Raw genomic sequence first — 15,222 nt, 5'->3', positions numbered from 1 at the left:
TAACCTCTTTAATTTTAACCACTTATTGGAACCACAGTTAACTTTTCTTGCAAAAAGTTTGACTGTTTGAAAAAATGCACTAAAATAAAAGCTAAAACAGTTCTCACTTTATTTCCTTGCATTTTATATTTTCCTTTCTGACACATATGATAAGGATTATGGTAAGAAATAATCAGACAAAAAGCATAATTCACATGTCTGAGTGTGTTGCTAGACATTTTTTTTTTTTTTTTTTTTGAGACGGAGTCTTGCTGTGTCGCCCAGGCTGGAGTGCAGTGGCCGGATCTCGGCTCACTGCAAGTCCCGCCTCCCGGGTTCCTGCCATTCTCCTGCCTCAGCCTCCTGAGTAGCTGGGACTACAGGCGCCCGCCACCTCGCCTGGCTAATTTTTTGTATTTTTTAGTAGAGACGGGGTTTCACCGTGTTAGCCAGGATGGTCTTGATCTCCCGACCTCGTGATCCACCCGTCTCGGCCTCCCAAAGAGCTGGGATTACAGGCTTGAGCCACTGCGCCCGGCCGCGAGATATATTTTTTCAACTTCTTTTTTTAAGTTCAGTGAGTACATGTGTAGATTTGTTACATGGATAAAATGCATGTCCCTTGGATTTGGTGTACAAATGACTTCATTACCAAGGTAGTGAACACAGTACTCGATAGGTAGTTTTTTGATCTTCACCCTCCTCCCACCCTCCACCCTCAAGTAGGCCCTGGTGTCTATCATTCCCCTCTTTGCATCCATGCATACTTAATATATAGCTCCCTCTTATAATTAAGAACATTTGGATTTGGTTTTCTGTTTCTGTGTTAATTTATTTAGGATAATGGCTTTCATTTACATCCATGTTGTTGCAAAAACATGATTTTTGTTCTTTTGTACGGCTGCATAGTATTTCTTGGTGTATATTTACCACATATTCTTTATCCAGTCTACTCTCAATGGGCATCTATGTTGATTCCACGTCATTGCCATTGTGAATAGTGCTGTGATGAACATTTGAGCATGCATCTTTTTGGTAAAATGATTTATGTTCCTTTGGTTATATGAGATTGCTGGGTTTTGTAGTAGTTCTGTTTTAGACTATTTGGGAAATGGCTTCCCACAATGAATGAACTAATTTATAGTCCCAGCATCAGCATAAAAGCATTCCCTTTTCTCTGCAACCTTGCCAGCCTCTGATATTTTCTGATTTTTTAATAATAGCCATTCTGACTGGTGTGAGATGATATCTCATTGTGGTTCTGATTTGTATTTCTCTGATGACTGGTGATGTTGAACATTTTTTCATATACTTGTTGGCCATGTATAAATATTCTTATTTAAATTGTTCCCATCTCAATTTTGACCAATATAAAAATTTGAATCTTCTACTGAGTACTTCCTTACATGACAATGAATAATTAGAAGCAAATGTATTATTACATAACACTTTTAGGTATTTTAAAACAAAACTTTAACTTTTTCTATAAATTATTCTTGCTGAAGATTACTGTGATTCTTGCATTTTTTCTTTTCAGAAACATTCTAAAACATAATAGGCAAGAAAAAATTGCTACAGACACAAGAAATTCTTATCAGATAATGGGCATAGTTTGGGTCAGATACTAACAAAATATTTACATTGATGTTAAAGAAGGAATAGATGAGCTATATTTAAAATGTGTGAGTATTACATATTTAGTGGTAACATAAGACACACTGTAGTCATTTTCTTAAAAGGGTATTTGAAGTTCAGTAGCAATGCTACAAATTGATAAAATTTTATTGTAAATAAACATGTCTGAGCACTAAAATTCAATTTAATAACTTTCCAGATGGGATCACTTTTAAAGTAAGTTAATTGAAAATGTAGCTCAATACATTCCATTTAGTTCAGTGTTGAACTCTTGTGACCAAATGAATAATTGAGCCATAGATAGTGATGGCTCACTAAATGATAAAGCAGATCAAAATAATTAATAATTTTTCTACATGATATATATCAAAATGTGTTATGTCTAATGTGTGTATGTGTGTATGTGTACAAAACAGTTTCAAAACCCAAAAACGAAACAGAACAATTACATGACATTCACTCTTATACCTAGATCCAACATCATGTCTCATGTTCAAAATACATTCAACTAGATACATTCTAGAACTGTATTAATAATTTCAAGAATTTTACAATGTTTTCAGCAATATTGGGTGTAGGAAGTTGTGGAAGCTTTAAAAATTGCACTATATCGCATTAAGTTCAGAGATTCTTTTGTGTGGTAAGCAAATTTTCAGAACTCACAAAACAGAGAATAAAGTAAAATGCTATCATATACTGCAACTTACTCTGTAATCTTAAATCAGATACAAGAAACTATTGCAAAAATGCCTTTACAGAGATTAAATATTTATGTGAACATCTATATCTTACTGAAAGTAACATCATTAAATTCTTTGAATAATTCACACATTCAGATACAAGAATGTGAATATAATATTGGGATGTAAACCAGTAAACATATTTTACACAATTTGTAATTTGCAAATAACAGTAAATAACTTATTTACTCTTTATTCCATGTCCTTGGAAGAACACGATACTTCCAGCTTTTCCCATTTTATTTAATGAGTTTAATTTTGCTGCTTTTTTCCTTTTATTATTGTGGCATATCACTTGGGAGTGACTTTATTTTGTACTAAAACAGGGTTCATTTAAATTTATCATCTTCTATCCGTAAGAATTAGTGTTTTCATAGAAAGAGTTTACAACGCATAGACACCAATCCTCCCATTGTTCTTTATTTTACTGAGAAAGACACAGAAACTGGGCATCTGCAGCCTCTCCCTAGCTAGAACATAGCTCCATCATTCTCCTACAAATTGTATAATGTAAAATTAATTGAAAGGAAAAATGTGATTAGGGAAGTCACTCTGATTCCCTTAATTTCCAGTTTCCTTCATGGGCAAATTTTATTTTTCTATATCCCTTTAGAATCTCGTTTTTGTGTTCAGTGAAAAAAAAGTGTGGATTAAAACATTTTTCAAAGACTTTCCCCAAAAAAGAGGAAAAAAATAAATGTATTATTCACTGAAAGAAGGTATAGAAAAGATTCTTCTTATGAGTCTTATCTTTTAACTGGAGGGAAAAAGTTTTCTAAAAATAACACCACCCTTGACGCCCTCTGTCCCAACCCGCTAAAGCCTGCTTCATCTAGTACCTCTGAATCTCATAGTGACCCCTAACTGTAAGTGGGTCTGGAAAACAGCTTACCTTTCTATGCAACTGTATACTAGGTGTCAAACAGAAAGCTTGTTTAGTTGGCCAAGCAGCAGGATTCTTCACAATTTTATTGACTCCAGTCCATCCAGCAAGTTAGTGTCTAAACATCCTTGCCTGCAGAACATCTCTCCTGCTCCGTTGCCTGGGTTAGGTTCTCTATTCTTCTATTCTGTGATTCTATATTATGTTGAAATTATATTGTCATAACATTTTAACAGTAAATCATAATGACTTATTTGTCAATCTTTCATTAGTTACTAAGCATCATAAAAAAACATTGTTTACTACTAAATAATTGGAGCTAAGAATAGACTGAACACAAAATAGTCATTGAATACATGTTTCCCAGAAAGAACGAAAAAATTAAAACTGAATAGCTATTTTAAATATCTGGAATATATTAAGTACTTAGTAATTATACCTTCTTTCCTTTTTCTGTAACTCTTTTTTTCTTTTCTACATTATCGTTGAAACATTAAGAGAAATGTTGAAAAGCTTAAAGTTTTTAGTGGTATCTGAAGAAGCATATTTTGAGTTGTGTTTGTTTATAATGTAATTTTGATTCAGAATTCAAACTGTGTTTCTAGTTTCAAATCTTACTTATCAGGAAAATAGAGACACTCAACACATAAAGTTATAGAGTATAAACAAGATAATCCAGAAAAAAATTACTGACCTCTATCTCTAACCTTACATAAGTAACAAATACACATGAGACCTTTTTTCTATTAGCTTTAAGTGCAACTCTCCATTAATGTAGACCCAACAACTTAAATGGACAACTTACCATTTAGTCGATATAACATTGACATTATTTATCTAGAAAATGTTACTTTTTAGGGAACAGCTGAACTGGGGGTGAACTCAGAAGAGTAATCAATGATTTGTCCTTAGAGAGACAAGTTCCAGAAGAATAAATTCTGAGGATTAATCTATTCTTAGAGTTGTATACTTATTAGTAACCTGAACAAAGCAATTGGAAATTTGCTCATCAGTTTTTGCAGATGATATTAAATGAGACAAGTTTGTTAATGACCCTGAAAGTGAGAAGTTAAATTTTAAACAAATTTAACAAATTGTAAATGAGTTCCTTTCCTAACGCTTAAATGAATAATACATTCATGATGCCATCTTTTTTACAACAAGAGAGACACAAAAAGGTAGAGGGTATGGAAATACTAGCCAGGAAGAAGCACAGAATAGAATTAAAGTCATAATTGGGTATAAGCAGAAAAGCTGAGTTAGTGATTTACCCTTTTATTAAAAAAAATTAATGAATTCCTCTAAGTAAATATTGCATTAAAGATGATATTGGTAAGATTACCCAAACTAACCAAAAGGACTAAGCTAACATGTTACTTTGTATTAGTATTCCATCAGTAACATAATATATCAAAACCATTCATAATTCAATCATTTTTGGCAGAAAGTTGACCAGAAAGTTTATAAATATTGAATTACCAAGAGCATTATTTAAAATAAAATTTATATCGGATTTTTCATGATGATTCTTGTTCTTTGTACGTATTATAACTTCAGATATTATTAAAGACATGACACATTTTTTTTTTTTTTTTTTTTTTGAGACGGAGTTTCTCTGTGTCACCCAGGCTGGAGTTCAGTGGTACAAAAATAAATTTTAAAGAAAAATTTAAAAGCCAAGAATGCCAAGTTCATTCTCAATGATTGTTTTAGGTAATATTTCTAGTTACGTGATATTGAATACATTAATTTATAAACTCACTGGACTTAGTAGTAAACAGTTATAAGCCTCACTTGATTTATCTTATTTAACAATAAAAGGATATAATTCACATGCTTTTTGGTAAGTAGTTATTTTTCCTCCTATAGTAACAGTGGCTAAACTAATGTACAAAGGAAATAAGGCAAGAAATAAAAATATATACCTCTTCCGACAAAGACTATTGAGAGACATAAGGTAAGATTCTGGTGGACAGAATCTTCCTTATGTTGTGTTTTTGAACCTGGTATACAGTCTACTCTTCCTTTTCTTCCCTTCCTTTCTTTTCCGTCTTCCTTCTTTCCTCCTTTCCTCCCTTTTTCTTTCTTATTGTGATTTTAAATGTTGATTTCAATTAGGGGCCACAATAGCACTATTTCATGAACTCAGATGTATATCTGCTATCACATGTCTTCAGAAACCTTCCTTTTCTACCCTGGGTACATATTATACATTTATTTAAGAAAAATATAGAATATGATTTTATGTATATATTCATGGATAGCTTTACTAAAAATACAAATAATAGGAGCAAAAGGTCCATTTCACATTGGAGATAAAATGTTTACTCAGGCAAAAAAAGTATGCATAAAAGCAGCGAAAATCCAAATGCCAAAACATTATTAAAGTATTGGAGCATTGACAACTTAGTTTCTTAGGAATTGGGCTGCAACTGAAATTGTGCATATTCCTGGTGGAGAAGAAAAAAAAAATTGCATGACACTTAAATCAGTTTCAGATGAGATATGCCAGATGCCAAATGCCAGGTGAAATATAATTATCAGTTGCAAATCAACTTAGTGGGATGCATTCTAGAATTATTTTTAAGAAATAGAAGGCAATAGAAAATATCAGAATTCATAAAAGTTAATAATGGTGAAAATCACTTAGTGAAATTTTTATTTAAGTGTGTGTGGGTGCTCAATTATGTGTGTTTACATGGGTGTCTGTGTGTGTACACTAGGATATTACATAAAATGTATAAAGTGTGAATTATAGTTAAATAATAAAAGCTAGCACTTTATATAATGAGTAAGCTATGATTTAGGGAACACTTTCATCTCCAGATACAATGGAAAACAACATTTTGAGGAATCAAAGAGGCCTATTGTTCAAAGGGACTCAAGGTTTCAGAGGTTGAATTAGACTCAATTCAACATGGATAAAAGTGTCTCCGTAATTTTAAATCAGATCTAACTATTTTGAAAATGATTTTGGAAAATAATAGGAAACATTAGATTTGGGTCACAGAAAGTCACTGATGCACTTAACGGAAAACAAAAAATCAGAAGAATTGAATGGTTCTCCAAAAGAGGGAAAATTCAAAACACTATTAAGAAGCACTCTCTCAAAAGTTTAGTGCTATAGGGAATCACTCCCTGAAGATTAGATTAGCAATTTCAAAATCGTTATAGAAGATTTGGCTAGACATAAAAGAGAGGGAGAAGAAGAACAGAAGAAAATATTCATAGCATTATCAAGTTCCAAAATGATATCTGGAGATGCATGTATGGCCTGGACTTGGTATATTAGTCAAAAATTAATGAATTTTACAGCCTCCGCCTGCTCCTGAAGTCAGATGATTTGCACTTAGAACAGGCTGTCCCTCTGGAGAAGCGCATGGCTTCACTATTTCTAAAACACCACTCATTTACTTTTGAGAGGTCTCCTAGTCTTTATTCAGTCTTAACTGCTTCACTTAGGTTTTCCTAGGTTTCAAACCCTATACTGACCTCATGCTTTTTAACCTTGCCTCTTGGGCCTTGTGAAGCCATCCTCACAGGATTAATAAGAATTCTGGACAGAAATATAGTTATAATTAAATATTAATGAGGTTACACTTTGACTCACTTCCTTATAATGGGAAATAATGTCTAACACTAGTATATTAGGCTGTTCTTGCATTAGTATAAAAGAATGCCTGTGATTGGGTAATATATAAGAAAAGAGGTTTAACTGACTTACAGTTCTGCAGGCTGTACAGAAAGCATAGCACTCAGCTTCTGTTGAGAACCTCAGGGAGTTTGCAATCATGGTGGAAGGCGAAGTGGGAGCAGGCATTTCACATAGTAGGAGTAGAAGCAAGGGGGTTGGGGAAGGTACCACAAACTTAAATGACCAGATCTGTGAACTCAGAGCAAGAGCTCACTTATCACCAAGGGGATGGCCCAAACCATTCATGAGGGATTCACCACCATGATCCAAACACCTCCCAGCAGGGTAGACTTCCACATTGAGGATTACATTTCAACATGATATTTGGGTGGGGACAAATATTCAAACTGCATTAACTAGATACTATTTGCATTCCCATTATTCCTGTAAATAGAATCTCTGACAGAATCACAGGCCTTTAAGAATTGCTTAAGCAGATCCTGAATTCCACCAGAACAGTTAATGCCGACTAGGTTAAAGACCTCTACAGAGAAACAAAATCCGTAGGAGAATTCAATTTCTTCACCTCCTTATCCCGTGACTTTACCCAGCATTCTGATTAATCAGAAATCTCAATACTTTGGGTCATTCTAAAACTCTGATAAACCCGAGCTCCAAACTCCTTGAAGAGACAGAGTTGAGATTTCCTTCCAGCTCCTCATTTGGCCATCCTACAATTAAACTTCTTTCTCTGCTACAACCCAGTGTCTCGGTGTATTTATTTGACATGTGCGTTATGAAATGGACATATTACAGTTATAATTGCTCCCATATTTTACATTGGGTTACTAGTATTTCTGAAGTTGTCCTTTTTTCAGAATCTTGAGGTGTGTAGCTGGTCTCATTTTTTCTCTACTTATGGGTTCTAACATTCATTTCTGTTTCTAACATATATATTATTCTATATTTAGCCAGTGGGGTAATCTACAATGAGATATCGTAAATGCCATCTATCATTTAAACAGACCCTATCCTGACTAGTCTAATTCCACACAAGATAAGTCATTTAAACAGACCCTATCCTGAGTAACCTAATTCCACACAAGAATTCACACAACATCTAAACGACGTCTTGAATCTACCTTTTAGGGGCTACCTGTATTCTGTCTAGTTTACATCATCATATATGAATCATATTTAGTGCTGTGATTTTGTGGACATTCTTCTGAAGCACCCAGCCTGTCCTCCAAGGAAAGATCAACAATTAAGGCCTATAGAACTCCCATGTTAAACTGTAGCATCAGTTAGCATAATTTAATATATTCTCTCATGAGAAAAAAATCGTCAGAATTTCTTTCTTTTAGGAGAAATAAATCTTCGAAAGATGTTTTTTTCAGAAAGTTCCAGAAGATGCACCAAAATATGTAATTTACAGAAGCCTATGCAAATATACAGAGAAAGATACTAGTTGGACTTACGGAGACACTTTTTTTTTTTTAGTCTCATTTCTTCTTTCCTCTGTTCAGTGTCTTATGGTCTGCGTATTCATTTGTTTATTTCTTCATTCCTTTTATACAAGTGGTCTATACACTCACAATTCAAGCTTAGGACCCTCACTGAAAGACTCCACATCTTAGGATCACTTGAATAAGCTACTGTTATTGATCAGTTATACTCCTGGCCTCTCCATCACCTATTATTCATAAATAGAGTGGAATTGATATGTCAATAAAACTCTGATAACAATATTGAGCAATTTATTGAGTTATTGAAGTAATAATTTAATGAGGATCTTTTAGACTAAAAATGCCACATAGGTTGATGGGAATTATACTGTGGGATTTTTACATATTTTATATTTTGTAGAATGGCAGTGAGAGACTGTATTGCAAAACTGAGAAACTGCCCATTTTAAACGTAATAGGTAACCTAGTAGGAAGCTGGATAGATAATATGAACAATGATGGTTGTGAAAGATACAGTATGAGGACACGTCTAACGGTGTATAAATATCCTCGCTCATGATCTTACGCTAGGTGCCACATCCCTCCACTTTAGAAAAGTTGAAGAAACCCTACTGAGGGACATTTTCAAAATCTGTTATATCATTCAATCATTTTGTAGATAGTGCAGTCTATTTTCAGACGTCTACTGGTAATCTGAGAAAGACTGACACAACAACTGACATTCTGCTGGGAGGTATTTGGTGAATGTTAAAATCTTTGTTTTGAATAGGTTAGCAATTGCAAAGTTGAAGGACATGAAGTTAAACAATACAGTCTTATCAGAAGAGATTCTGACTGAACTTATTGTAAACCTGGATACTCAGATAAGTAGTATATCTGAATTTCAGCACATTTCCTTTGCCATATAGTATGCTGTTGGGAGATAGCTCTTCACTTGTTTCTTAAATTTCTGTTTGTCTTCTAAGCAGAAGCCCTAATAACCTTTGTCCCAGAGTATTAACATATTTTCAATGATTTCTATAAAGTAAAGGACAGGTTTGTTTACTGTCTAGTACAATAAAGATGATGTGTTCACCTGGAGCAAAATTAAGAGGTTAGCTTGCAGCTCATTATAAAATATGGGGGTTTCCTAAGCTTGGGTTATGTTGATCTGTGACACAGACACACTGTGTGTATAACATTCACCCTGACCTCTCTATGTTGCTCCCATGAGGCTTGGAGCATCGGGGGAGTCAGTCAGTAAGTTAAATTTATGCTGCTTGTCATTCTGTGACTAATAATCCCCTTTGTCTCTGACCCAAGTGTCTCATGCCTTCTGCTAGTATCCAGGAAGCTTTTGTTTCAATATCTCAGATTCATGTAAGATATGATTTGGAATGAACTGAAGTATAGGAGCTCAAGGCAGTGATTCTGATGGTTATGATATAAATTGCAAAATATATTAGTGTCACACTCACTTTATTTCCTGATACTGGCTCATTTAGGGACGAAGCAGTGTCAATATAGAGGCTCTAGAAAAGTATAACACAGATCTCACTGCTGACCACTTTATGGTTACTATTCAAATGATACAAATGGGAGAACAAATCAAATCAATTCTTCATAAGCATGGAGGAGTCAGTACTGCCCCGAGGTTTTGGGAACTAGGGCAAAGGCACTAAATGATAACTCAAAATGATGTATTGTGGGAATCTGACCCAAACTTATAAGGACTTTGAACTGGAAATACAAACGATTCTTTCTATTTTGAAGTGACATTCTGAAAAACTTGTCCACCAGATATCTGAGTTAGGTGAGTTTGATAATTATATGAAAGTACATATGACATAATTATTTTTCAAGGAAGCTATAGCAAAATCTTCGAAGTAATATTTGACATTTGTCATACAAGTGATATAGTGACAGTATGAAACGTATGTGGACACACTTGGCAGGTTCGAAAGAAAACTGTCACTTCAAAAAAAAAAAAATCTGCTCTGGGAAAGACGTTATTATCCGCTTGCTATAATCGCACCATATTGAATTAATAAAGTTTTACTTTAGTACACTTTATAGACAGCGATCATTATAAAATAATACTGCACTGGTGTTTAATCAACAGTGATAATTTATCATTAAAAATAATAAAATAAAACAAAATATTTTAACTTTATTTGTTCTCTGATGCTTATTCATTCTTTCCATGGATTCAAGTTTCTAATTAATTTTCCTTCAGTGGAAGAATTTCTGTTAACATATCTTGCAGAAAATGTTTACTGACAGTGAATCCCATTAATTTTTATTGAAATTATCACAATAGTTTGAAGAAGACTTTATCTCTCTTTCACTTTTGAAAGATAGTTTTCTTACATATAGAGTTCTATGTTGGCATTTTTACTTTTCCAACACTTCAAATTTTCACTCAATTTTTGTATTGTTTGTATCATTTTTGATGAGAAGTCTACTGTAAATTTTATTCTGGTACCTCTATAGATAAAGCATTTTTGTTCTGCAACATATTATCTTAAGTTTTCTGGAATCTTAATATAAAATGTCTATGTTTTTATTTGTTTGTTTTAACTTTTGCTTGTATTCATTATGCTTATTGTTGCCTGAGCTTCCTTTATCTGCAGCATGGTGACAATAATTTTGGAAAGTTTCCTGTTGTTACTATAATACATCAAACATTTCTTCTGTTTTATTCTCACTTATCTCACAATTCCTTGAAGTTTTAGTCTATGTTTTGCTTTTGTTTTTTCTTTAATGTTTTTCTTAGAATAATAATTGTGGAAAATCCTATTGATCTGTATTCAGGTTCACTGGTTTCCTGGGCATACCAAGTCTACTGCTGAGCCAACTGAAGCTATTCTTCATTTTTGTTGCAATATTCAGATTCTTATTTGTAATTACTCTGTAATTATTTCTCTGAATTTGTATCCCTTTGCTTACATTCTCCATCTGCTCTTGCATGTTCTACTTTCTCCATTAGAGTTCTTAATATATTACTTATGATTATTTTAATTATCATTGTGATAATTCCAACATCTTTCTCAGACATGGGTCTGGTTCTGATGATTGCTTAGTTTCTTCTGAATATTTTCCTTTCTTGTTTGTTTGTTTGCTTTGCTTGTTTGTTTCAGCATGCCTTATTTTTGGTAGGAAGCTGGACATGTTGTATTGAGTAATGGAAACTGAGGAAACTAGGTCTTTAATATGAGTACATATGTTAAACTGGCTAGGAGTTAGGTTGCATTTAATGTTTGCTCAGTTATAGGTGCCAGAGGCTTCAAATTCCTCTTGTAGTCGTGCGTTTTGTGTCCTATGTTCACTTTGTGCTTTCCTAAGACTTTAGAGAAAGTCTGTATCTTATAGCTCCTTCAGTTATAATTCACTGTTACAATACTGGAGACATGTTGGTATGGTGACAAGGTTTGGAAGATTAAAGGGGAGCAATCTGTAGTCTTACAATTAAATCTAATCTTTTGCTCAACAAATGTCTCTGGGCTGCGACCTTCACAAGTGTTTCTTCAGTAATATAACCCATTCTCCGCCCCTCTCCACTTTCTACTCCTTTTCCTCCTTTCCCTGGCTGAAGCATTCCTAGTCTATTGCCTTGAAGCTTTTGTGACTACTGGTTACATATTATGTACGTGTAATATCTATCTATCTATCTATCTATCTATCTATCTATCTATCTATCTATCTATATATATATATATATCTGTCTGTCTGTCTGTCTACACAGGAAGACTATAGGGAGCTAAAATAGGAAAAGTGTTCTTTTCTGAGCTGAGTTAAAGATCTAAAGATAAAGATCTGATCCAGAAGGTGAAAAAAATCCTTTTTCTTGGAGAGTAACCTTGGGTGATAATGAAAAGGTCTTGGGATATTTCACAAAATACTCTTATCCTCCCCCTACCAGCAAAAGTGAGAGGACTTTTTTCTGGACTCTCACTGTATGAGCTTGATTGGGTTCTCAGAGGTGAAATGCACGATAGTGTGTCCCACTCCCGACCCCAGCCCAAGATTATATGGTCCTTAGGAATTTCTCACTCTCACTAATTCACACTTGGCTTCCAACAGTTTATCAAAATCAGCATTTATGTGTTTTTACCATGTCTACTAGTTTATGACTCCAGCAGCTTCTGCTCCAGGTCAGCAGATCTTAGCTGTGACTCTCTGAATATACTTTTCTCCTCAGTTTGGGAAAAAGTTTTGGGATGACAGTTCATTGTGTGATCTCAGTTTTTTGATGGCTTAAGAAATTGTTGGTATTCAGTATGTTCAGCTTTTTCTTGTTTTAAGGTAGGGAGTGATAATTTCCAAGCTTTTTTTCATGTTAAAATGAAGCTAAAACCAAAATCCAAAGTCATGTTTTAATTTAAATGCTTTATATTTTTCTTTACTATTAACATATACATTAATTAATACATATTCTTTGGTAATCAGCAACTAAGAGAAAAACTAAGTTTCCCTCCATTCATGAAAAGTTAAATTTGCCATTTTCTTCGAATATAGCCTAACTTTCCTGCCAACCCTCTTCAACATTTTAGAATAACTTGTGTTTCCTTTAACTCCTCTGAGTCAACCATCCTATTTTCATCTTTTTCTACTCCTAGAAACCATAATAAAGAACAAAATTTGGCAAATTTTACCATTAAAAGTAATGTGAATAATCCTCTGCAAATTTAGATGTGGGAATGGATAGGTTTGCGAACTTCTCTATAGGCACTTGAGGCTGAAATGCATTAAAATACCTGGCCCTTCTTTGCTACCATATTCAAAAAATGAGGTTAAAAAGATATAATGGATTTTGAAGAGAACTGGCAGAGATGATTAAATAGATGGGAGGTATAGCCTGTGGAGAAAGATATAAAGACTTCAATTCTTTCATTTGAAAGTGATCATTTATAACCTGGACCTGAAGTTACAAAGCCATGATAAGAGTATACTAAATGAAAGGGTGGTGCTTTGATTCCTATTTCTAGGAAAATAGAGACTGTGACTTTTTAAATAATATATGCATTAATTGCATAGCTGGTCTAGAGTGAGAAATGAGGCCTACTCTATTTATGCCCTTGAAGAATTATGGTTTTATGAAATTATCTTAAGTTTCTTTTATCACATTATTTCTGAATTTATTTTTCCAGGCAATTTCATGATCCTAATTTGGCTTTCTAAATAAGTTTCTTCCAATGAAAAAGAAATACATTGATGGGAAACAAAAGGAAGGTTAGCTAGGTAGTTATAATTCCCATGGGAAATTAATTTACTGACCTTGTCTTTAACGAGTTAGTGTTTTATGAATTCGGTTAGCTTGTAACAGTCTGTTAGGGCCAAATAAATAATTCAATCATAAAAAGGAACCTGAAATTGAGATCCTTAAGGACAAAATTATAGGTTAAAAAAAGGAAATCTGACTAGGTAGATAATCTGGGATTTGCACATATAAGCTACGTTACTAATTATTACTTCACATCTGTTACTGCATACTGATGAGGAGACATACTGACCTTGGTATATCAGCAATGCCCAAAATGCAACACAACTAACTTAGCAAAATAAAATTAGCTAAATGCATTATTAATATAATCATTGCTGTGGGCACTAATTAAGATGAAAATTAATTTCAAGACCTGGTATAAGAAAACATCTAATCACATAAATTATCATTGTTATAGAAAACTGTTTGCCTTAGGAAGCCACATTTTTAAAAGAATGGGAATAAACTGCCTCATAAAAATGGTTTTCATAACCATCTAGTTATTGCCTGTGAATACCAATTAAATGCTTTATATAATTTTATATGACAAATATTGTGGTCAATAATTATATAAGGATACTATTCAGAATTTTTTTCAAACTATTTTAAAAATTGGAAAGTTAGCTAAATTGTATGATACATTTAGACACTAAACTTTTTGTTTGTAGTTAAGTTTCTAAAAAAAAACTAAATAAGAATTTCCCACTAATTTTTCAAAATTGTCAGTTTCTAAGTGGGTATAAAGCAACCCAAGGTAGAAGTAAATCTTTAAAAGATCTGACTTAAAAAGCCTAATTTATAAAGCATTCATTCATTTATTAAATATTAGTTGAATTTCCTCTGACCCATACACCAGAAAATCAAAGTGGAATACATCAAAATCATATGCCTCGTCTCTACCGAAATAAAAACAACCAGATACCTGCCATTCAAGAGATTATAATCCAGTAGGATGGACCAATTAATTCAGTATAATGTGGTAAGTGATAAAACAGAGTCAGAAACATGTACTAAGTAATAGAAATTCTAAAGTTGTTTTAACTTCCATTACAGCTCTGTAAAGGAAACTTCCCAGGACATGAATGCATAGATGGAATGAAAATAAGAGTGGTCTTCAAATGTTACTGGCATGTGAGGAGTAAAATTAAGATAATAGGTTTTATTAGCAATAAGCAGAGTAGTAGAAAAGAAAATATTCTCAGTGAAAACTGAAAACTCAAAGTAAAAGGAATGGGGAAAAGAAAAACAGATCAGTTTAACAGAAATAGGCATTAAGATGTGAACAAGATAATATATAGCTCTTTTGATCACATAAAGCAGAAATGCTTTTTTTTTTTTTTTTTTTTTTTAGAAGAAAGACTCCACAGTATTCATAAGAAGCTGTCTTGGGTCTGCCCATATTATAGCAACAGATACAGCAATAGAAAGAACAGTAAATGAGAATAGTTCTTGTGTGGTCCAGAACAGCAAGAAATTGCTGGGAGGGGATCTTGAGTGGATTAAAGAGAAACAACAGAGGTAGGATTTTGATTTTGTATACATATGTCATGCCTAGCCTGAAAGCACAAAGAATTTTTGATCTTGCATATACTTGTCTTTCTGCTACTCCCATAATCACAAGTCAGTGTGAATAATTCACGCAA

The sequence above is a fragment of the Mandrillus leucophaeus genome, unplaced genomic scaffold (genome assembly GCF_000951045.1).
Source record: "Mandrillus leucophaeus isolate KB7577 unplaced genomic scaffold, Mleu.le_1.0 Scaffold47, whole genome shotgun sequence".
Lineage (NCBI taxonomy): Eukaryota > Metazoa > Chordata > Mammalia > Primates > Cercopithecidae > Mandrillus > Mandrillus leucophaeus.
Note: the sequence above shows the minus strand (reverse complement) of the source record.